The sequence below is a fragment of the Stegodyphus dumicola genome, chromosome 4, assembly GCF_044657685.1.
Source record: "Stegodyphus dumicola isolate Sdum_Otavi_A_Nest chromosome 4, ASM4465768v1".
NCBI lineage: Eukaryota > Metazoa > Arthropoda > Arachnida > Araneae > Eresidae > Stegodyphus > Stegodyphus dumicola.
In genome coordinates, this window is record NC_140771.1 from 7,227,528 (window position 1) to 7,253,193 (window position 25,666).

The following is a 25,666-nucleotide window of genomic DNA, read 5'->3' on the forward strand; positions in this document are numbered from 1 at the left end:
ATGACCGGAAACTTGTAACTTAACTGTTTAAATGACCGGAAACTTGTACCTCAACTTGTAACTAACTCGAATGGCCGATGGGCATTCATTCATTTCATCACTAATATCGTTGCCCACGATACACTGATGGAGGTCATAGAATTGCAACCTTGAGAAAGGAGAAGTTCCGTCACATGTTTGATAGATGATATCCAAAATAACGAATCCGAGGTTTTCCATCCTTCTTTCCCTACCACCAACTTTCTCATGAAGAATTTCAGCTCGACGGTAATTTAAATGCTCCTATGCTGCAAAGACACTATACACTTATAGACTTCCATCCGGGATTCAAAACTGGGACTAAGGCTATGGTAGCCGCCTCCGCTGCTATAACAGTAAGGCGATTACTCTGAAATTGGTGTTTCTGCAGGATTGCATGTTGTGAGTGCATACTTTCCTCAATCTAGTGTCGCCAACAGGATGCGACAGTAACATTGATGAGACCGTTATGGCATGCAGTGCAACGAAATGACTACCAGCTTTCATGCAGTACTACGAAGCGATCTTTTTCAAACACATCCAACTGTTCAAACTGATGTCAAAATTCCCACAATGGCTCATCTAACTCTTTCTAACACTTTATTCTTATTTCAACGCAATGACACATTAATGACAAATAAGAATAATATAGTAATGACAAATAAATATAATAATGACAGTAATAATATAATAATGAAACATTTAAGACTTATTGACAGGACTTTAAGATCCCCTTATTAGAGTTTTTTCTTCTCTGTCTTGTTTATGTAGTGTACAAAACATAACACACATGTTTCTTTTTTTTTCGAGTATTAATTTGTTAATTAAAAAGTATTGGTTTATTCTCAAAATTTGGGTACCGTTGTAATACGCTAAAGAAAACTAACAGTAAAATAAAGTAACACTAAACAGTATTAAACAGTAAAGTAAATACTTATGTCAGTGATGGTAAAATTGCTATCGATTCTAAAATTTGGAAGTTATACAAAGTAGACGCTTGAAGTAAGTGATTGTAAAACGGCAATCGACTCTAAATTTTGGAAGATGTATAACACAATGAAGAAAGCACAAATATTCAGCTATAGAGAGCAGTTATAGATTTTACCACAGCAGATTTATATAGTATTTAAATTAGAAAAAGAAGTTAAATTGGAAATGATTTACATATGTCAAAATAACGCTTTGGCAAGATATTATGCTGAGAAAGATATTCTCTTTAGGATTTCTGACAAAATGACCTTTTTCAATTAGAATAACTGTTTTTATTATTCGTTGCATATTGTTCAGTATAAGAAACATAGTTATTCACCATTCTGTACGCATCTTTTCAAAGAAATCCCGACTTTCAACTCCTAAAAGAACTATGCACTGAGGCAAACGTGAAAGTTACAGCGAGACATTTTGCAGCTTCGGAAATTATTCGATAGGAAAAGTTTCTCGTGATCGTAACCAAAGTTAATTTATCCACCAAAGTAGATTACTTATGGTTGACGGGTGGTCCACTTGACGCGTGGTAGTAAATTTACATCTGATAAATGGTCAACATGACGGCGCTACCCAATAATCCATCATTACATGGATCATGTGACACGTCACGGATAGCGATATACTAATGACAACGAGTCATCTATCACGTCACAGTAAGTAATTTGGAATAATAGTGAACCGATAAAGCGCTGTCGTGGCATTTAGATAGTCGCCATAGCTCCCAAATGATACCCAGAACATTAACTATTCGACGAGATTAAAATCTGATAAGCGGGCATGAAAGATTGGCTGGATTTCCTTCAGGATAAATTTTTCCCAACAGAAGCAGCAATAAATAAGAAACGATAAGACTCATATTTAGCCAGTGCAATCTATTACCTACTCAGTTGCTAATATTTTGCTTTGGTCGACTCATTCTTTCATCTTCTTTTTCTTTTCAGTTGTCCTATCTCAGTGAAACTGGTATGTTTTTATATATAGACCATTATTTTATTGCAGGGTTAATCTGACTTGGTATGATTTTAAAACAAACAAAAATATTGGTGTTTGAAAACTTTTAGATTTTAAACCGAACATAAATTACTGCATATATAATTTCTAATCATAGAATTTGTTGTCTACCAAAGTAGAACCAAAGTATCTACCAATGTAGAACTGCTTTGTTGCCATTCTATGAAACAAATTATTTTTGCCAAAATAAGTCTAACTAATAAAGCCGTACAGGTTATTTTAATTTTCTAATCTCTACATATAATAAAAGAAAGACTCTGTCTGTGTGTGTGTGTTTTTTTCGTTCGCGCTGCGCTTAAGCTAATAGACCCACGGCTACGCAGTTTAGTACATAAGTGCATCTAGACAAGAGTCAGTGCACCTCGAAGCGATATTTTAAAAATTCGAATTTTTTTTATTTTATGTTTTGTGACGAAATCTCGTCATTTGAGACATAATGGGCTATAGGAAAGCGAGATTTTACTCTACACATACCATTTTCACATCGTCAGGAAACGTAGGCACTTAGCTATTCTACGAACTTAAAATAAATTTTGCGTTTCAATAAATCGATTCAATACGAATTTATTTAACAAAGGGAACTTAACACCTTTTCTAAGGGATTTTTTCTACAAAAGTTTATTTTTAAAAATGAACAGTTTATTTTTCTTTGATTTTTGGATACGTTAAACTTTCATCCTTGCGACTGCTTTTACAAAAAGAATTTTGGAAAAATGATAACATTTTGTATTTTTAAAGAATTTTTTAAATGAAGCTTACGAGTACACTTCTCCCATCTCACATCTTTAAAAATGTGATTTTGGCAACAATTTTCCCGTCTTATTGTTGTTGATAGATTTTTAATGAAATCGCATCATTTTGAATAGTTTCATTCTTTTAGAAATATGGGTTTGGCAACAATTTATCATCGCATTTCTTATGTCACTGTTTTTAAGAGATTGGCATATTTCACTGTCATTTTTTATATATATAATACATTTTTATTGATGTTTTTTATAAAGTTGTTCCGCAGAGTAAAATTGTGCGCGGAATTTTTTGTTTTTTTGAGTTTCTTTCATATTAGTTTTTGCTTATTTCCCTGTTTGTAAGATATTGAAAAGTTATGCATGATTTTTTTTTTCTTCAACGGAAAGTTGGTTAATTTTTTTATTAGAATAATTAATATTTGTATTAAGGGATATTGCTTATTTCATTGCAATTTTGTTATACGTAATAACTTTTTTTTATGAAGTTTTTCTGCAAAGTAAAATTCTACGTAGTTTTTAAATTTAACGTTTCGTGTTCCCTTCAGCCATTTTTCCGGTATATTTAAAAGCCAGACGAAAACTGGCAGCAAAGCTGCTAGTAGTTTAATAAAATTTTTAATTTTGAAACCCTTTCCTTTAAATTTTTGATTTCCACCTACAAATCCCTACCAGAATAAGATTTCAGTATCGCGTTTTATGTAAACGTACTAGAACCAGTATTTAATGGGAAGTTCAGCCACTTCCGTAGAAGAGCTTGGGAGTTCTCAGAGCGTGTTCTACCTTTGGGCTACGTTGTTGCTTTAAGCCTATCTTAGTACTTACGGCCGTAGTCTTATGTGTCTGTTAGCATTCGGCCTTGCGGTTGAATTAGCGGCCAATTCGGTTAGTTATCTTTGTGCAGCTTCGGCTAAAGCTTACCTAGTTAGTTTATTTCTTATTTTCTATCTTAAACCCAAACGGAGGCTTTCCCGTAGGCCCGAGAAGCGCCGTCTGTTAGTATTTCTTTTAGTGAATGAAAGAGTATTTTAATCCTTGTTTCGACTTATATTTTATTATTGTAAGAAAACCAGCGAATAGTCGCTGGACACTTTCCTAAAGTTTTAGTAGCCAAAGACCCGTAAATTAACTAGAACGTTAGAAATAAAATCATTAGAAATAAAAACATTAGAAATAAAAACATTAGAAATAAAAACATTAGAAATAAAAACATTAGAAATAAAATCACAATAATAAATATCTGTGAAATTTACCTGCCGGGCGGATGTTTTTATAACCAAAACATCTCGACAAAACTAATTGTAAATTTTTTTACTTATTTATTTCTGAATGGACGGATTGATTTTCGATCAAAAATTAATTAAATCAGACACCTGTGAAGGTGATAAATAAAAACTAGTGTTATTATTTATCACATTCTGCAAAGAAATTGAAAAAGTATTCTTAAACTATTAAAAGCATTCTTGCAGTATCTTTGATAAAATTCTTAGCAATGAAAGATACTTTTTAAATTAAAAAACAGTAAACGGAATAAGCTATCGAAACTAAGAGATCTAGAACATTTAAGGCTGAACTTATTCTTCATTTTTCAAATTTCCAGTGCTTGAATGAGACTCCTTGCCAATTTTTTAATCTGAAGTACTTCTCATTATTAAACATACAGTTAAAAATATCCTATAAAAGGTTTAAGAGTGATATTGGGATTCTTTATACGTATTGTTATTATATATACAAAAATCCGTCATTTTAAAAACTCAGTATAGTACTTATAATTTTAAAGTATGATTTCAGACATTCTAAAAATGCATTAAATTAAGCTAGATTACGCATACACAGATTTAGTTTTGCAGTGGTTCCAACCAGTACTTTCAGTATTTAAAAAAAGTACTTAAAATTTTAAAGTATGATTTCAGACATTCTAAAAATGCATTAAATTAAGCTAGATTACGCATACACAAATTTAGTTTTGCAGTGATTCCAACCAGTACTTTCAGTATTTAAAAAGAGATCTTTAATTATATATATATATATATAATGCGTAATAAACTAAAAAATTAATACGTAAAGAACTTACTTATATGTTATTTTTATATTGTATCATATTTTATTTTATATTTTCTAAATCAAATTTTAATTTTTCTTTTACTTTTGCATATGCTAGGTTATATCTCTTTTACATGTTTTTGGACTCGGTTCACTAAACCAAAACATTTTATTAGATTTTTTAAGCTTTTTTTGCTTCTTTGTGAATTTTGTTCTTATATTTTAACTCGGAACGTATGTTTTCAAAATTTGCACTTAGTTTTATTTTTCTAGTTCTGAATTAAAAAAACATTGCACGTTTTTTTTTTTTTTTTGAAATGTTTTTTTTTTTTTTTTTTGAAATTTTGTTGTTTGTTTTGTTTGAAATGTTGGATTATTCTTGCAAGTTTTGTTTTAGGAATCCATCCACACATTTGTTTTCTTAATTGCCTATCATTTCTCAAACGTTTAGAACTTTTCTCTAATTTATGCTACAATTTTTGCACTGCTTATTCGGCAACGCTTGGATTAATAAAGACACATATTATTTTGATTAATTTTCTAAGGATATTTCTTAATTTTGAATTTTAATTTGTGTTCTTGTGATTTCAGAGAAAAGCTATTTTATTAATTTACTTCTTTCGTTGTACCAACCCCCTGAAAATGATGTAGGGAAAGATATAAATATCATATGTCATTTTCGGTTTCGGCGTATTTTGCCCCCTATTTCTTGAGGTTTGCCACTGTGCTTCTGTTTTTAGGTTTCTTTTTTTTCATGTAGTTTATTTCGAACTTAACCCTTTGTTGCATCAAGTCCACTCTAGTAGACAAAAGTTTAAACTTGTTTATTCTTCTGTAAATGCCTTAACAGATTCCATTCCTGTGTTTATTCATTCTATATTATTAGAATTTTCAACTGTCGATCATAGATGGCTGCATCACTAAGGAAAGCATTGCTATTTGGAAAATGGCTGCTACTTCTGTTTCCAAGTTAGTACAATTTCTCATAGTAAACATTATATAATATTGCTTACATTTTCTTATCCTGACAATTTTTATTCATAATTAGTAATGTTAGACATTTTATTTTAAATGTCAGTTTGAGAAAATTGTGGAGTGGGAACCCAAATGTACTGCTTATCAACCCAAATGTATCACTGAAAATGTTTATGTTTGTCAAGGAATTTCTAGAACATTTGACATTTGAATCCAATAGGTACAGGTAACAAAATCGTAGCAGAATGAATTCAATCACAATCGACGAAATGCAGGTATTTTGGGGGGATCTGTACGTACATGTCAGTTGTAGATTTACCATTTAGAAGATGGTAATGATCACTACAAACAAGGCAGAAAATGATTTCAAATGCAATGACCGTAAATCGTTGTGAAGAGATTTATATGCATGTACGTATATGCATGCTGTCTACTGTAGTGAACAAACTGTAGCCATTATTTAAAACGAAATTTGAATAAAATTAATTTTTTTTATTATTACTAAGGTTATTTTAAGTAGGAAAAATACAAACATTTTCGTTTTAACTTCTCTAGATTATTTGTATGCAACAAAGGGTTAATATGGGATGGATTTTAAAGGAGTTTAATTTTTATTTTATTTGACATTATTACTGCCATACGTCGCTGATATCAGAGACGTAGAAAAGCAGAAATACCGATACTTGATACGTAGAACGCAGAAGTCGTAATGACTAAGAAGCTTGGAAGTCGAGGCGGTTTTAATTCGATTTTTATTTAAATTCAGATTTATAGCCCACAGTTCATTTGGCACTCTAATCATGCCTATTTCCACAACATTTACATTTTTGAATAACTGTTGCGATAGAAAGAGAGCACAGCGAAATGAAATGGAATCAATGCAGCAACAAAGATACAAGCGAGGTAAATATTTATCCAATATGGCAGCTCACCAAAGAGGAAGGCTTTGGTTTACGTTAGAAAGGTTTTAGTTCTCAGAGTTTAGGTTCCGAAATAACTACGTCATCAGCATTACGCAAGCTTCGTGCCATAGATTAATATAGAAATGACGCAGTCCAGAAGTGTTATTATTATTTTTAGATTAAAGAGGAAATAACCTAATTAAAAAAGAAAATTCAAAGCCTATTACTAAATTAAATTCTCCCTATCCCCAGTCGCCCTTTAAAAGTATTTTCTACCTTCTTTCTGCATGTCTTGGTGGTGTAATTGGAAGCACACTCGACGCGTATTCGAGAGATCCAGGGTTCGAATCTCGGCGAAAGCATTGCACATTTTTCACTTGTCGTGCGTCAAAAAACCCTAATGACTCTACAAGTAAAAATAATAAACTTTTAAACTTCGAGGCGTGTATTACGTTAGAATCCACTTGTTATAGAAATTTCTGCGATACATCACGTAAAGGCACACTTTGAATTACGTGTCTTATATTATTTCTCTATCTTAACTACCTCAAATTATCTCTCTGAATCATCCCTCATTCAGTCATTCCAAACTTTAGCTTCCTTTGTTAACACATTTTGTTTTATAACGTGATTTACGTGCAGCTTTACATTAGTAAACTTTCTAAAATTAATTTTACCGTACACAAATGACCGTGCATGATAAAGCTGCATATAAAAAGTAACCTAGTAGTAAAGCCGCACTTAAGTGGCGTAAAATTAAAAATAGCATAGGGCTATAATATTAATTTAAGGGGACTCATACACCTTAAAACCCATAAGATCTTCGAATATGTGACTGTTGCAAGAATTGGGATAACTTATTTATTTTAAAAGCAATTACTTCGAACTTTTTACAGATAGCTGCTTTCTGAAAAAGTAATCAGAAAGTTTGTGTTGCCACAAATATTTTTATAATTTAATCCGCTTTGTGACAAAATCTTTCGTCATGTTTCTATATTGCGCACACAGTTTAAAACATTCTGTAGCATAATTTAATTCCATATTTAATATATAGCTTTTATAACATTTGGAAACTACTGTGAACCTAAAATCCTAAGAATTTCATGTTAAATTTTTATTTTATTTAAAGTTGAGTTTATAAAATGTATTTTTAAAATAAATCTGTAATTCTTTCGTGCATAAAAGTTTTTAATACTAAAATATTTTTAATACTAAATATTTTATTGGTTTAGTTAGAAAATAGTGCCCATATAAAGAATTCTATTAAATTTCAAGTATGTACCATTAGCCATTTTTAAAATATCATGCGCGCAAGATGGAAACATGGCGAAAACGTTTGTCACAAAGCGGATTAAATTACAAAAATATTTGTGGCAACACAAACTTTCTGGTTATTAGCTTCTAAAGCAGCTATATTATGTAGTCAGCTGTAAAAGTTTGGAAGTAATTGCTTTTAAAATAAATAAAATATTCCAATTCTTGTAACAGTGACATATTCGAAGATCATAAGGGGTTTAAGGTTTTGAATCCGCTTAAGAGATGAAATTTTCTTCTGTTGCGTTGGAAATTAAGAAAGAAAGTTTATCTTAATAAGTGATTTATGTGTGTACTGTAGCGAAATAAAAAAATAACCAGTCGTTAAAGTATACATGTAATAAATAACCTCTAACGTAATTCGCATGAACAATGATTAGAGAAATTAAGGTCTTGTTATCAATATCAGTTAGGCGTTATGAATTTAACCAGTGCTATTAGCAGTTACTTTTTTGCTGCATTTATCACTGCTGCAATCAGTTCAGTTCTTGTTTTTGCATTTAACCTCTACTACCAGTTATTAAAGTAACTGATAATAGCAGATGTAATAACTGATTTTATTTTACATTTAAAAACTGATACTTGCCGTTACTTTTTAATTTCGTCTTACACGCTGGAGGGATGTTTAGCGTTGTGTAAAATCAGGGTTGTTTTCTGTTTCTATCAATTAGAATTCATTTACATCTCTGAAATCTGAAGAACGGCATGAGGAAAGAGTAAAATAATTGCCGTTTGATCGGTGAAATCTGCTTGAGTGGTAATTATTGTTCTGCAAAGAGGAAGTCGTGCGTTAATGTTTGCTATCGATGTATTAAATTTTTTTCCCGTTATATTTCTAGAGTGTATTGTTTAATTTTAATTATACTGCTGCTATTCAAAAGAAGCTAATGTGCAATACAATGTGCTGCTGCTCAAAGAAAAACCAGTGGGACGTGGAGGTGGTAAAATTCTACGTTATAAGTCTACTTTCAATATCAACAATGTTCTGCCACTTTATTCTTTCTCTCCCGGTATATAATAAACTATCATTTTCAGAAACAATTTTCAAATCATTTTCTTTTCTTGATAGCTGCAATGAATTTTATGTTTTTAAGGACAAAAGAGTGTACAGAATGATGCTGCATTTCATTGTCCAAATGTAGAGGTTAGTATTATAGAATTATAAGAAAAGTTTTTTTTTTTTTTTTTTTTTTTTTTTTTTCCGTCCTCGTGTAGAATTTCAATAGTGCAAGGCTAATATCCTATTCTTAAAATAGCAAACAGGATATACTTAAATATTAACAATAGGGATAAAATATAGTAAACAAGTTAGGCCTAGTTTATTTTTAGTCCAAAAGTCACGTTAGCACTGAAACAGCATTTTGCGTTGAATCATTGTAACCGACGTATCGCATTTCATTTCAAATTGTTGCCACCAAATATAATCGCATGTATTATATTTAAAGAAATTAAATAATCAGGAATCTGCACGAATGTATGCATGTTTCTCCACTGTGGAAACTTAACGGTACTTAGAGCTATCCAATTTTTAATAACGCAGTCCTCCACCCAAACATGGGCACCTGGAAGCTCGAATTTTGAATTTTGAATTTTTTTCTATTATCTATTTCATAATTTGTAAACCTTTAACGAATTTTTGATTAACAAAATCCCATATTTCATAAATCAACCTTTACCATACGTTTATCTTGTTTAATTCACAATTCTTTGTTAAAATCAGATTTCCCCTTACTTCTGTTATTTACGTTCCAACTCATTACAATCTTATCTACTGCTGACGCGTCCGATCTTTCAAAATCCGAGTATTTTGTCTCCTTTCTCTTCCGCTCCTCCGTTGTCCGTCTTGGAATCTGCGATCAAGACCCATTCATGTGATATGTTCCTGGGTTGTTACAACGTAGTTGAGCCGAACACGTCGCGCAGGCTCAGCTACTATCAGATCTCAGCTCAAACACATTAAAAATCACATTAAAAACAAAACACATTAAAAATCTAAATTTAAATAAATGTATATGTATTTTTTCGTGTTTTAGAAAGGGGAGGGTATGATCGCCTAGCAGTAGTGAAAGGGGTGTATGGGGTAAAAAAGATTGAAAACCACTGCGTTGTACTTATGCTGTAAACTACAAAGCATCAAACAGTTTTTCTGAAAAATGAAACCAGATGCGAGGAATTACATTTAATACAATTTCCTTTAATGCTTAATCCATAAGTCTGCAACTGCCGACTTCCTGAAATCTCAACCAAGCGCTGATTTTGCTTCTCTTCGAATTTCTTTCTCTTTTATCCAGTAAAACGCCTAATGCCATAGCCATCATTTGTCAAATGCTACATACAGTTAGCGTAATTATGATCCCAAGTACAGTCATCTATCATAAAAGCGAGCATGCGCACTCGTTCATGAAGAAAGGATCACATTTATTTCTGACGCAATCTCACTGACTGACTGTATAATCGAGAAGCTATATTTGCATAATAAATAGAGTGCACATAAGATTTTGACAATATTATGTTAACCCTTTGTTTATTATGCACATAATTGTTTCCTTTTATTCTTTATGTTTAAAAGAATAAAAATGCATTTGCTGCTATAACATACATACGGATAACTGCTATAATTATACATACGGATAACTGCTATAATAATATCCTATTCGCTGCTCCTGTGCTTAGTCTATATTCATATTCATATTTTTTGTAGCTTATTAATGTATTAATTATTAAACAAATAGTGATTTTAATTTGAATGCACTTTTTAGCATATTAACTATTAAATGCATTGTTTTTACTGTCCCTATTAATATACAGTATTTCTCCTCCACGCTTTCAAGCTGTAGCTTCTGAAAGTTTTAAAAACATTCGACCTACCTCTATTGTATACAGTTTTTCACTGCAAGGTTTCACTAGTTAATTGGTAAGCCGTATTCCATCGAATATTTTTATTTTTATTCAGTGTATTCAGTTTGCATTCGTATTTTGGTATTAGCATTTTATCCGTTTTATTTTCTCTTTTATTTATTATTTGAAACATACTTTATGCAGATTTTTCGCTAAGCTACCCAGGCGTGGCAGGTCATCTCACACTTCAGAAATGTTCCAAACATCAGATTTCACCTTACTTCTGTTATTTACGTTCCAACTCATTACAACTTTATCTACTGCTGATGCGTCCGATCTTTCAAAATTCGAGTATTTTGTCTCCTTTCTCTTCCGCTCCTCCGTTGTCCGTCTTGGAATCTGCGATCAAGACCCATTCATGTGAGATGCCCCTGGGTTGTTACAAAGTAGTTGAGCCGAACACGTCGCGCAGACTCAGTTACTATCAGATCTCAGCTCAATATGCGTTCGGTATTTTAATGTTAATATTGCTATGTATTTTAATCGAAATGTAGATTTCTTTGAAAGAAATAATATTGTGATCGTTACTAGTAGTTTATCCATGACTAGTTTTCATTTGTTTGTTCTAACTGTAACCGCATTCTTAGGAAATTAAATTACTCGCATAATTTTTTTCTATCGATTTTTGGGCCATAAAATTAGTTAAAAAAGAGGGAACAATACTCAAAGATAAGCGGTATTAAAATAGTAAATGTACCAGTTAGCTGTGAATGTCTTCTGTCCTTCCAGCTTGATGGCTTTGATCAGTCTTGTACTTCTTAAGAAAATGGCATACATTACGTTTTGTATGGCAAATTTTCTCTATTCCACTGCCGGCGGGGATCATCTTCAAACATATATATGTTACTTTTCTGACGTGTTGGAATATCAAAAATGCTATGTACGTTACATCATCAATTACGATTCTAGGAATAATGCAGTGGCCTCTATCAAGCAATTTAAAGGTTTCTGAACTAATTCTGACAAGCTCCTCTTTCTGGTGCTCAGTTAAACTATGGCAAAACCAACGGAAAAACTAGTTTTTTATATGCAGTTCTTCAAGAACAATTTTATGTATGGCGGCGGATCCAATGGTAAGTTCCTTCGGTATCATTTGGTAGGAGCAGGGATTATCGTGGGTTAACATTTTTCGCTTGGCAGATATATCATCCGGGATGACTGCTGCCCACGACCTTCCGGTGTGTGAAGAGAGTTGCTACCTGTAAACCATCTGAATACAGCAGTACGAGATTGTCTTCATTTCCAAATGCTAGTTGTAGACATTGAACGCATTTTTCTTGACTCCGTCCTTTTTTTTAAATCATAGAAAATCATAGCACGATAATGTTTTCACATCAACCATTTTTCCTTCTGCCTAAAATTTATTCTACACTTAACTAATTGCAGTCGGCCAATAAAAATCGTCTGCTAAGCAAAAATAGTTAATATTTTCAAATCTGAGGGTTAATTGTTTTCTGCTACTTATAATCTGCCCGTATCTTAAAAATTTCAGAGTGACCTCCGTAAAAGCATTCCTGCCAAGCATGCTTTTATGTTATAACTTTTAGCAATTCTAAGACAGTAAATGTAAGATGCGTAGTTCGATTTAAGAACAGGAGACGGTTCTTTAAGTTACTGTTTATGAAGAAACGTAATGGTCTGCATAGTGGTATCGAAACTAAAATATGGTCGATGGTAACTCGTCATTAATCGGATATGATTGTCTGAGTATTGCTCGTTCTCAGTCTTCCTGTTATGTGCAACGAAAAAGATGAAAATGAGGAAATTAAGACATTCTACTGATTGCGTTTACCCCACGGTCAGCACTTTTAAGAAAAATTTTAAGATCTGAGGTTCGATTTCTTCCAAAAGCATAGTATTCATATTCGTTCTCCAATAAAAACGTATTCCATCTCGAGAAAACAGATTTATTTGGGAAAACGTATAAGGTATTTCTCCCGTCTTCTTAGCATGCCTTCGTAGTATAGTGGTCAGCAAGCTGGGCGCGTATTTCAGAGGTCCGTGGTTCGATTCCTGGTGAGGGCGTTGCTCGTTTTTCATCTGTCTTGCGTTAAAAAAATATCTAATGTCTCTACAGTGGCGCCCGAACTAAAAGGCTGATGGATGATGTTTCTTCACCCCCAAAATTCGGCGATTGGGTTCCTTAATGCCCAGTCGCCCTTTAAAAGAGGTAGTATATAAGGTATCTTTCCCGCCTTCTTAGCATGCCTTAGTAGTGTAGTGGTCAGCACGTTGGATGCGTATTCCAGAGGTCCGTGGTTCGATTCCCGGTGAAGGCGTTGTTCATTTTTTATCTTTCCTGCTTTCAAAAAATACCTAACGTCTATGCAAACTAAAAACACAGTTTTTTACTATTGCATTATACTGTAGGTAAGTACTCCCGGATCTTTACGTACTCAGAAACGAACATGATAAAAACACTACGATTTAGTAAGCAAGCAATACAAAACAAATGTTAATTTACTAAAGAGATACTACACAGAACAGAACTATAAAATCTGGTAAAGCTCATTATTGATTATTTAATGGCGCTAAGAAAAGAAAAAGAAACTATTTTCCTTAGTAACGTTTTCCCAAGTCCATTACCTTTACGTTCCAAGAGAAAAACAAAGTGAGAACCTAGATAATCCCGTTAAATTACGAGATAGCAGATTAACCCGCTTAATTACGTATCATGACAAAATGCATATTTTATCCCATAAACCATAGATAAGAAGCGCAAATCGCCAATTAGCTTTCTCTGTAGGGCAAAATAACAAACAAAAAAAAAAAAAAAAAAAAAAAAAAAAAAAAACATAAAGCAAAAGGGAAAAAATACTCCCCCAATAAAAATATAAATACAGAGATACTGTACAAAGATTATTTAAAAAGAACTAGATTCAGAGAAATATTAGTAAGAATAAAACAGTTGATACTTCTCCTTTGAATCAAGGTAAACTGAAAAGATAAAGAAAAGAAAAAGAAAAGAAGCTTACAGAAAAATAGCTGCTTTGGCTTGCTAGGAGAATAAAAGAACTACTGGTGAAAATGAGAGAAACCTCAAAATTTCCATATAGTGGGGAATCAAACAAGACGTTATTAATCCATGCTTATGACGAAGGAAAACGTACGAATTCTACAGATAAATAACGTTAAAACGAAGTTTTACACAAACATGTTTTTCGCGCGTGAAATTCTTCACCAAGAAAGAGAAGAAAAGTTAGTCAAAATCAAATAAAAGAAAGTAAGCTACAGGGTTTACAAACTTCATTTCGATAAAAACGTGTAAAACAAGGAAATATATATCACTTGGTACCTCGACGCTTAGTTTAACAGAATAAAAGTGAGGAACTCTCTAAGTTGGCCGAACTACACTAAGAGGAGTACATTGCGCAAAAAAAAGAACGAGACAGTTCTATATCTCCCGTTCAACTGGGCCGATTGACGAAATTCAACTTGCGTTTTTCATCACTTGAAAGCACGACTTAGGATATGTATTAGAGTTATATATATCATTGTTCTAATATAGGGATTTTGACACAAAATCGGACTTTTTCTGAAATAACATACCAAGTTTTTTCCATATTTCCGTTCTATGACTCAAATCACGCCAAACCACCAAGTGTTGTAAAAATCGCACAAGTAATTCTTAAAAAATAAGGTACCAAAATTTTAGCTCCTCGATGTTAATTGAGTTTGATATATATTAATTAATCTTTCTTTTTTTTATTAAACTTACTTGATTCTTCATTTCACATTTCGAAATTCCGGTTCATTCCAAATAAAATTCGCCCATTTTTTACGATTTATTTTTAAAATTTGTATTTTTAAATAACTTTTATAAATTTTACAAAACAAATTTTGAGTTATAATCTGTAAAATTTTTACCATCATCTTAAAGTAGAAGTATTTCTAAGCATACCTGCAAAAAATTACAGTATTTGATTCAAAATTTCCGAAGATATACGTGATTTTATACATTGGCGCGTTTTGAAATTTGGCATATTTGTTGAAAGCGATAAGACATCAGATGTGGTTTAAACACTTACTTAGTAAATTATTTAAAAGTAAGAACGAGGCGACTTTTTTTTCCACTCATGCACAATGTAAAAAAGTAGGAACGAGGTGCTTTTTTTCCCGTTCCGGCAAAATGAAAGGGAAAGGAAAATTGGTTGCTACATATTAAGAAGTTCGCCAAGTGAACTCTTCTTGGCGCAAGCTGAAAAAATTTGCGCTAAGATAAATTTTTTAATTTCTCCGTAAATTTTCCACCAAATTAAAAAAAAAAAAATAATACCTAGGCGTAATTTGAGTCGTAGAATCGAAATCTAAAAAAAAAAAAAAAAAATAATACCTAGGCGTAATTTGAGTCGTAGAATCGAAATCTAAAAAAAAAAAAAAAAAAAAAAAAAAAAAAAAAAATGGTATGTTACTTCAGAAAAGTCCGATTTTGTGCCAAAATACCTATGTTGGAAAAATGTTGTATATAAATCTATATATCTTAAGTCGCGCTTTTGAGACAAAATTGCAATTTGAATTTTGTGAATCGGCCCAGTAGAACGGGAGATATAGAAATGTCCTTTTTTTCGCAGTGTACACCAAAGGAAATAAAGTATAACTTATAATCATTTGGTAAACTTTCTAAATATTGCGACAAAAGTACTTTTATTAGATTTTATAGCGTAGCTAACGAGAAACAGTGAATTGTATCGCATAAGTTATCTTTATGCTGGTGATCAAGGAAATAAAGCAGAAATATTAAATGTAGGTGATTGTAAGGTAAAAAGAAGGCAAATCGATGTATTTAAATTTTCCCCCAAAACGTCCTTTAAAACATGGCTAAGACGATTAAATTCTTGCTGGCATAAACAGAATTGTAAACATATATTTTAACATCTCTGCGCAAGCAATAAGTTTAATATCTACCAGCCTCTTGCGCGGGCAGCCGCTTAAAATAATTATTCTAAAACGGATAAAAAAGTAATGATTTTAATAACTTCATTGGATCTAGAAAATGTAATTTGAAAAAACATTTTCACGATTTTAATAATAAACCAAGAGCATTACTTTTTTTGGTTACGCTAATTTTATCAATCGTTCCAGTCCAGGGAGTTTAGATGCAATAGAAATTACTTAGTAAGCTGTATTAATATCACACCTTTAATTTCTTGAATATGATCACTACTTTTAATTATGTTCCAAAATGAACTGGAATGAAAGAAAGTACTTTCGAGTATTTTATGTGTCAGTGCATAAAAGCATCTTATTCCTTAACAATTAAATAAGGAATATGAAATATGGAATAGTTTTTTCCTTTCAGACGTCCTTAATTGCTATATTTAATATTAGTGTCGATTTGATACATACAAAAACTTTCTTCATTATTTATAATAATAAAGATGATAACTACTAAGCGATTATACTTTTTTGTCAACGAACACTGCAAAAGAAAAGAATATAAGCTAAAGTTGTTTTTTAAAATTGAGCCTATTATTATTAGTGCAAAGAGGCTTTGTCCCTGAAGGACTACCGTTTCCGTTTTGCGATTTTGCTTTGGTTCACTATAAATGTCCGGTTCACTTTTCAAGCTGTTGCCACGGAATGTTGTCCTGCATTATATTTGAAGAAATTAAATAATGAAAAATCTGCATAAATGTATGTCTATTTCTCGCATCGCGATAAAACAACGGTACATAGAGCCATCGAATTTTGAATGACGTAATCCTGTTATGAATATGGCCATGTGGAAGACCAAATTTGAAATTTAGAATTTGTTTTATTATCGATTTTATATTTTGCAAACCTTTGAGGAATTTTTGATTAACAAACTCGGGGATTTCAAAGCGAGCCATGGCAACGTTGTACAGAAGAAAACATTTTTATCTCCAGAGCGTGAGCCTCAGTGTCGGAAATTCTAAAGATATGCTCAATTTAAAACTGTTTTGCGATATTGCTTTTGAACTGAATTTTATGGTTTAAGTGCGAAGAACGTGATATCTAATAAATAAAGGTAACAGGCAAAATGTTAAAAAAAGTCCCTTTGAACGTAATTTAAAATCTGAATCCTTTCAAATTTTTATCTTTCATTCTTTTAGATAGTTTTTAAATTCTAAATTAATAAATAATGTGAGTGATGTTTATATTGGATAGATTTAATATTTCTCATTGAAAAAGAAAAGTACCTCTCAAACGTGGTAATTTTTCAGGTACCGTGACAATGTATGGTTAGAGTCTGGTAGTTATTTACAAGCAGAAATGCTAAACTCTTTATTAAGTTGTTTTCTTAACGTCTGTTCCACTGACATAATTATAAAAGCCGCCCAAAGGACTCAGTGGTTAGTCACTGTGACTACCATACCGAAGGTCCCGGGTTCGAATCGCGCGGAAAGCATGAATGTTTGTATATGTATCGTGATTGTGCAGCATGGGGACATTGTAAATATGCGACTAGCCGGAAGTCCTCTCGAGAGCTTGGTGTTAGGAAAAGAGGGATGGGAGGCCTTTGAATTCCCTCCGCAGGAAGCTCTCGTTCAAAATTGGGGGCAGAACTGAGCGAAGTACTACTGTCACCTGCATAGTGGCCAAGGCCAACGGCAGTCGTAATATTATCCCCTTCCCACGATGCATTTCGTGGGCTAGCGTGATATCAGAGAAGCGAGATTAGTCGCAATAATAGCAACAACAACAAAAGTTTTCCGATTTTGTATTATGCCCAAACGGGCGTTTTCTCATTTACAGATGCATATACGTTTCGAAAGCGTTTTGGTTAACGACACATTGGGCTAAAAATATTTAAAAGCAGCATATCTTTAGAATTTCCCATAGACAGTCGTGAGCTGGAGATAAAAGTGTTCTCTAACATTTTTACAAGTGCAGTAACACTATTTTAAAATAATACAATTAAAAAAAAATACTTTTCTAAGCGTTTTTATTTAAAACGTTTTGGGTACACGAAGCTATACTAAGAATTAAAGGTTATAAAGTCAATATTTGTATACATTGGTATTCAGCCATATAATTTAACAATACAAGCGTACAAATAGTTGTATATTTTATAATTTATTATGAGCGTATAACACAAATATACAAACAAAAGTATAAAAATATGCGAACAATATTTCTCTGTTATGGATATCTGTCCTTTTTTACATTAACTGACGCATATTTTTGAAGTAATATATACCCGTATTACTCGGATTACATAAAACTTTGAAAATTTTCGATCCAACAGTTACCAATAATATCCTCGTTAGAATATCTTAAATATGGCATAACTAGCGGAAGTACCGGATATCAGTTAAGTCATATTGAGAGTAATGCATTTAACGACAGAGAGAACGATACCGCTGTAATTCTTCTCTAATAACGATGCAAAAAATACGATTCATAGTTATACATTTTTCAGTCTGATGCAATATGGAACCCACATAAAAAATTTCGATAGAAAATTAAGCTAATTCTCTCTCATTATATCAGCAACAATGGCACGCAGTTTTTAATGATTTTCGTTTTTTTGACCAAATGGTCGTAAAAGCTCAAGTTACATCCAATATTTCACCTATATTCAATTTTAGTCGATTCAATATGGCAAAAATTCATCATAATTGATCAGAAATCAATAATGCGAACTAACAAACAGATATTCTTTGTTATATGTATGGATTTTGTAAAATTTACAAATTTTTGTTTATTAAACTCTACGATTTGAAAGCGAGCAGTAGAAACATTTTTCGAAATAAAGCATTTTTATCTCCAACGCGCGAGACTGTTGCCACTCGGAGAAATGAATGCAAAAATTAATGTTTTGCGAGTTTTTAATTAATATTTCGTCTGATTAAAGTCGTACGCAGTAGAAATGGCTTCCCAAGAATTTTTGGAATCGAGATGTAATGATAATAAATGTATTTAATGTTTGGCAATTCTACTTTTATTTCATTGTAAAACTTGAAATTTTTTATTAACAAACTCTACGATTTGAAAGCGAGCAGTGGCAACAACTTTCGAAATAAAACAGATTTTCATCTCCAGCTTGCGAGACTGTTGCCACTCGGAAGAAATGAGGGCGAAAATTATAGTTTTTACAAGTTTTTAATTAATAGCTCTGATTTAGCTACTTTTTTCGAAAAACGTGGACGTCGACATTTTCCAAAACCCAGAGAAGAATTGTAGAAAGTTTGGTGACGATAATTATAGTAGTGACTGAGTCATTAGAGGACAAACAGACTTTCTTCTTTATATATATAGATTATAATATTAAAGCCTTTCTTTACAATGGTATATTTATAATTCTTTATTGCATTGCAATAATAATGCTCAAACCTTTTTGCTCTGTTTTAGGAATTATTATTACAATTTCCTACATTTTGTTGAATAATGACAACAGTAAGAAAACTGTAATCAAGCACGTATAAACAACTAACCACTTATACGTGGTTTAAGCATCCATATATTTCCCCTGAGTTGATGGGAAGCATGATTAAGAAGATGAGGAAGCGAAATGTTTCCATTATGCATATCGGAACTCAATTTATTCCGTTCGTTTTCAAAATTTCGTTAATCATCGTCGCGAATCATTAATCATCAGCTGGGGGTAATGGAAAACCTGACGATCATCAGCTGGGGGTAATGGAAAACCTACTTTTCCTCATGTTTCTGGACTGTTTCTCAGACGAGACTCATTACTTAGCATTCTGAAAATAAAAAAATACCTACAAATTTACATTTTAATCAAGAACATATTTGGGAAGTAACTGCAAAAAGAGCGTAAGTTTTAAACAGGTAGAGAAATATTCAGATGCATCTCTCAAGTAAATTAAATTTAAAAAGCCAGATGCTTCGCTGTGTATCTGTCATAACGCCTCATAAAATTTCATTTAAAGATTTAGTTATAGTAAGGAAGTTAAGGAGATTGCTCGAGATTTTTTAAAAAGTTCAATCTGGCTGAAAGAATGTCTTATTCCATAAAACGAATTTCGTGGGTAAACAGTCACAGATCTGTATGAAACAACTGTACCTGTGAGGCATAATACTGGATCATAATGATTTGTATTCTCGAAACGGTATTTTGCGACGAAACACTTAAATGCGTTGTATCATTCTTCAAATTCTTGGCACAAAATATTAACACTCTGTACTATATTTAAAAAATTAAATTATGAAGATTTTGCATTAATATATGCACGTTTTTTGCACTGTATTAAAAAAAGGTACCCGGAAGCATCAAGGTTTGAATAACATAGTTCTCCACTCGAATACGAGCACCTGGAAGCCTGAATTTCGAATTTGTTTATTACCTATTTCATATACTGTAAAACTTCAATGAATTTTCGATTAACGAATTCAACGATTTCAAAGCGAGTAGTGGCAACACTTTACGGAGAAGAAGCTTTTATCTGCAAAGCGTGAGACTGTCTTCAGAAATTTTGAAGATATGTTGTTTTTAAATATTTTGTGATTTTGCTTTTTAGACGAATTTTACGTGTCGTAAGCTCCAAGAATGTAACATTTAATAAGTAAGCACGCAAAACTTTAGTAGTAAAAAGACAGAATAAAATTTTGTAAAATCATCTTAGTAAAAAAAAATGAACATTGATATGATAAAAGAAGAAAAGGTTAAAAAAACAAACACATGTATGACAATACTTAATGCTGCATCGTGAATTCTAAATGTATACTGTTATTCTGCTTTTCAAATATTTGCAATTCTGCTGTTGAATTGGATATGTTGTAAGTGTGACGAAAATTACGCTTAATAAAGATAAAAAGACAAAAAAAAAAAAAAAAAAAGAAGGTGGTAGTAGGAGGTAGTATAACAGCAGACTGGTAGACTGCGAGCTCAGCGAGAGAATAAAAAACCTTAACAAAACTTTTTGGGTGACCCTTAAAATCTGAAACCTTTCCTATATTTTTTATTTTATTTAGGATATGAAATTGATAACTCGGTACCGTTTTTTATTTACGATGAGAGAAAATATTACAATTTGATGTACATAGAGCAATTTTATCATACAGTCAACTACACTACACGACTGGAATTTGTTTTTTTTTTTTTTTAAGTATTGAACTGTAAAATGTTCATAAGCATAATCTCTGTTTCTGAATAAGCATGCAAAGAAGAAGGAAACTTTATTGTATACTGAAAGTTTGTACTGAATAAAAAAACTCAGAGGTATGAGTAAAATAATATCGAACAATTGTATTGTAAGGTTTCAAACACCATTAACGAGTTAAATATTTATTTCACGTTATGCTTTTGCTTGCTTCTCTTCACTTCAAAACTATGAAACTTTTATTAACATTTCAGACGGTATAACCCTTCTGAGAGACATAAAACTTGATATTTAACACTGGCAGCTAAGGGTTCAGAAGTGAACACAAATTAGAATTCGGTGTATCAACTTCTTACATGTATACCACAAACTAAAAAACATTTCCCAAGAACAACTGTTTATTGCAGTTTTTCTGCTTTTTCATGTGATGCAAGCAGTCATCTCCACAGATTACTTTGGAATTCCCAATGTAAAAGGAAACTTGGTTCTTCATTACAAACACAAACACAGAGACTGTCAACAAGGAACTCCTACGCAAGGTCTTTAACCTGACGCTGAAAGCTGAGTGAATGAAAATGTAAAATCTGCGTTCTTTTCCGCCGACAAGAACAAAACAATTGCTCTCCTTTCTTCAATCATAAAGCCTACAGCAAAATTGTTTAAAAGAATTGCTCGCCTGAATCGGATGCAAGTTTTAACCCTCTTAGAGTCCAGTACTTTGAGTGAATACTTGATATTATCGTTGCAAAATGGTGTAATAAATAAAATTTCATTTATTACTTAAATTACTCAGAGCCATAAAAGTGAAGAAAATTTTAGCTACAGCTTAAAGGGCGTCTTTTACTAAATTCTGCAGGCACGTCCTTCGAACAAAAAAGAAATACAAAATCTGAAAGGTTTCAGATTTTAAATTATGCCCAGAGGGGTGTTTTTTTTAAACATTTGTGTGTTACTTTTATTTATTAAATATCATGGTTTCCGTACTTCTATAAAATTCAGTTCAATAGCAATATCGCAAAATAATTTTAAATTGAGCATGTCTTTAGAATTTCCGATACACAGTCTCCCGCGGTGGAGATAAAAATGTTTTTTCTGTACAACGTTGCCATGGCTCGCTATTGAAATCCTTGAGTTTGTTAATCAAAAATTCGTTAAAGTTTTACAAAATATGAAATCGATAATAAAACAAATTTCAAATTTTGGCTTCCAGATGCTCATATTCGCAGTAGGATTACGTCATTCAAAATTGGATGGTTGTAGGTACCGCTGTTTTATCCCAATGCGAGAAACATACATACATTTATGCAGATTTTTCATTATTTAATTTCTTCAAATAGAATGCAGGGCGATAATATTCGGTGGCAACAGTTTGAAAAGTGAATCGGACATTCAGAATGATTCGACGCAAAATCGCAAAACAAAAACAATAGTCCCTCCAGGGATAAAGTCCCTTTGGACTAATAATTCAGTGGAGTTCCTACTGGCATGAATGCAAAAGCTTAACTACGTTCAGATAAATGGAGTAACCTTTGCTGATTGCTACTGCCGAAAAATTCTCATGAACTTATTTAAATAATTTTTTAATGTTTTTATAAAATAAACAAGAAAAGTAACAGAAAATATTCATAAATATCGGGTTGTCCGGAAAATAATGCAGGTTTTTGCAATTGTTTATCTTTCCTGTACATTTTTAGCAACAAAAGTATTTTGAATTACATAGATTTATATATCATTTTGAAGCTCTATTTTCTCTCTATGCGTCTATAATAATCATTTTGTTCCAAAATAATTTTAAAAAATATTTACTAGGTGTTTTTTTTTAGATGTCAAAAAGGGATTTTCGGCAAATTTACTTTTATGAGTAGAAGTTAGGCCACAGAGCAGCACAAACGGCTGGAAATGTCAATAAAATATGGGGCAAGAAAAGTGTTAATGAATCTACAGTTCAACGGTGGTACCAAAAGTTGCGCAGTGGAGAATTTGACTTGGAAGATCAAGAACATCGTGGAAGCTCTTCAGCTGTTGATGACGACGATTTGAAGACTTTAGTTGAAACAAACCCGTGCACAGCTGTTCCAGAGCTTGCGGAGGAGCTTGGTGTAAGTAAAAAAACGATTTCTGATCACTTGAATCGTATAGGAAAGTCAAAAAAGCTCGATAAGTGGGTGCCTCACGAATTGAAGCGAAAATAAAAAAAATCGCCGTTATGAAGTGTCGTTTGCTCTTCTTCTCCGCAACAAAAACGATCCTTTTCTTGATCGAATTGTTCCGTGCGATGGAAAGTGGATTAACAACCGGCGACATTCGGCTCAATGGTTGGATCGCGGTCAGACACCGCAACACTTTCCAAAGCCAAATTTGCACCAAAAGAAACTTATGGTGGTCTGCGGCCGGTCTCATCCACCACAGCTTCCTAAATCTGGACGAAACGATTACGGCAGATAAGTACTGTAAGCAAATCGAGGAAATGCACTAAAAATTGGAACGCATGTGCCCGGCATTGGCCAAACGAAAAGGGCCAGTCTCCACGACAATGCTCGGCCGCACGTCGTGCAACCGACACTACAGAGATTAAACGAATTGGGATACGAGACACTCTCTCTTCCTCCATATTCGCCTGACCTCTCGCCTACCGATTACCCTATTTTCAATCATTCTGCAGAAAAAATGCTTCAGAAACCAAGACGAGGTCAAAAGCGCCTTTAACGATTTTATGGCGTTAAGAACTCCAGAATTTTATTCCACCGGCATAAATAAACTTATATTTCGTTGGCAAGAATGCATTGATTCAGCTGGTGCTTATTTTGATTAAAAAAATTATTTTTGAGTTGAATTATGATACTTTAAAAATATAGGTTAAAAACCTGCATTATTTTCTGGACAACCTAATACTAAAACTTCAATAAAAGGAGTTTTTATATTCATAAACTATAACTATATATGCAACAGGTAAATAAAATCTGAATGCAGTTTTCTTTGAAATCATGAACTTCCCTCCCATCTCCCCCGGCTGAGAACTTCTCTTCTAGAAGAAGTGCTGCAAAACAAGTGATATGCCTCCCCCATACATATCAGTTTGGGCTCAGTCTCTTCCCGATTTGTGTTTTTACAATAGGTCCTTGCAAATATAGACGATGCAACATAATCACTTCTATTAATTATTGTTATTTGAACGGGGATTAGTTTATTCCCCTTAATAAGTCAATTAATTTCCTTTTAATGACAATAATTGATTTTATGATTTTTCTTAAAAACATTCATTCGTCTTTCCAGTTTAATTTGATTTTTAATATTTTTATCATGTTCTATAATTATTGCTCTTTTGTATTCTCTAGCATGCACTTTCAATAATTTTACCTCACCAGCATTCAAGATTACGATTTTCTTTCTCTTTATTGAAGAAAATTTAATTATTATTTTTATTAATAAAATTTTATTTCTTGCTACGCAGCTTCAGCGTACTAAAAATACCTTTTTATTAGTTCTTTGAATATGTGTATCTGTAATGCAAACAGAGGAAGAGACGTAGCAACATTGCTATGTAAGATAAAAAATACAGTCGATGGACAAAAATATGGAAACACCTTGTGAAATGCATGTTTGAAAAGAAAGATTGATTTTAATGAAATATGTAGGTGGCGCTGGCGTTTTTGACTACTGACGCCACCTATACAACTTCGTAAATGTGCTAAACAGTTCAGTTGTTGTCGGAGTACTGTTATGTGAGGCTGTCATTGCATTATGTCAGAGTTAACAGACTTCGAACGTGGGCAAATTGTTGGAGCACGTATGGTAGGTGCTTCCGTAAGCAAGGTAGCCGAGGTGTTCAGTGTTTCAAGAGGTACTGTATCGAAGATTTATTCCGCATATTTGAAAAGCGGAAAAACATCATCTGCTAAATCACAGCGCGGACGAAAGTGTGTCCTGAGTGATCGTGACAGACGATCATTAAGGGCAATTGTGACGAAAAATAAGAAGATCACAGCTGCAAAAGTTACTGCTGAAATGAATATTGTGTTACCGAACCCTGCGAGTACCAAAACAATTAGAAGGGAGCTTCATAAACAGGGAACTGCTGGCCGTGCTGCAATTGAGAAGACATTCATCAGTGATGCTAATGCCCGTAACAAGAAAAGGTGGTGTTTAAGTCATAAAGCCTGACTATAGAGCAGTGGAAGCGAGTAATATGGTCTGACGAGTCTTCTTTCAGATTGTTTCCCACTTCTGGCCGAGTTTACGTCTGGAGAACGTCATCTCAAGCCTATAGTACAGACTGCTTGTTGCCAAGAGTGAAACATGGCGGGGGTTCTGTTATGGTTTGGGCAGCCATATCGTGGTTCTCTGCTAGCCCCATGATAACTGTGTCAGGGCACATGACTGCCAAGACTTATGTGAACATTTTGGACGATCAAGTTCATCCCATGATACAAACTTTGTTCCCCGATGGTGATGGTGTCTTCCAAGACGACAAAGCCCCTGTTCACACAGCTCACATTGTCCAGGACTGGTTTTCTGAGTACGAGGATGAGTTGTCCCATCTCCCCTGGCCACCACAGTCACCAGACCTGAATATTATCGAACCTTTGTGGTCTACATTCGAACGGAAAGTGCGTTCTCGTTATCCACATCCAACATCGTTATCTGAACTTGCCACCGTTTTGCAGGAAGAATAGTATAATATTCCCTTGGCAAACATGCAGGAACTTTATTTATCCATTCCGAGAAGACTGCAAGCTGTTTTGGATGC

At 33.0% G+C, this 25,666-nt stretch overlaps 1 protein-coding gene and 1 pseudogene across 1 annotated transcript in view; one reads left to right on the forward strand and one right to left on the reverse strand.

The window, feature by feature from the left end:
- Positions 1–25,666, reverse strand: part of LOC118204773 (beta-1,4-galactosyltransferase galt-1-like) — a 364,288-nt gene that overhangs the window by 247,742 nt on the left and 90,880 nt on the right. The gene's annotated exons all lie outside the window — the stretch shown is intronic.
- On the forward strand, positions 22,743–23,364 carry LOC118187680 (histone-lysine N-methyltransferase SETMAR pseudogene; annotated as a pseudogene).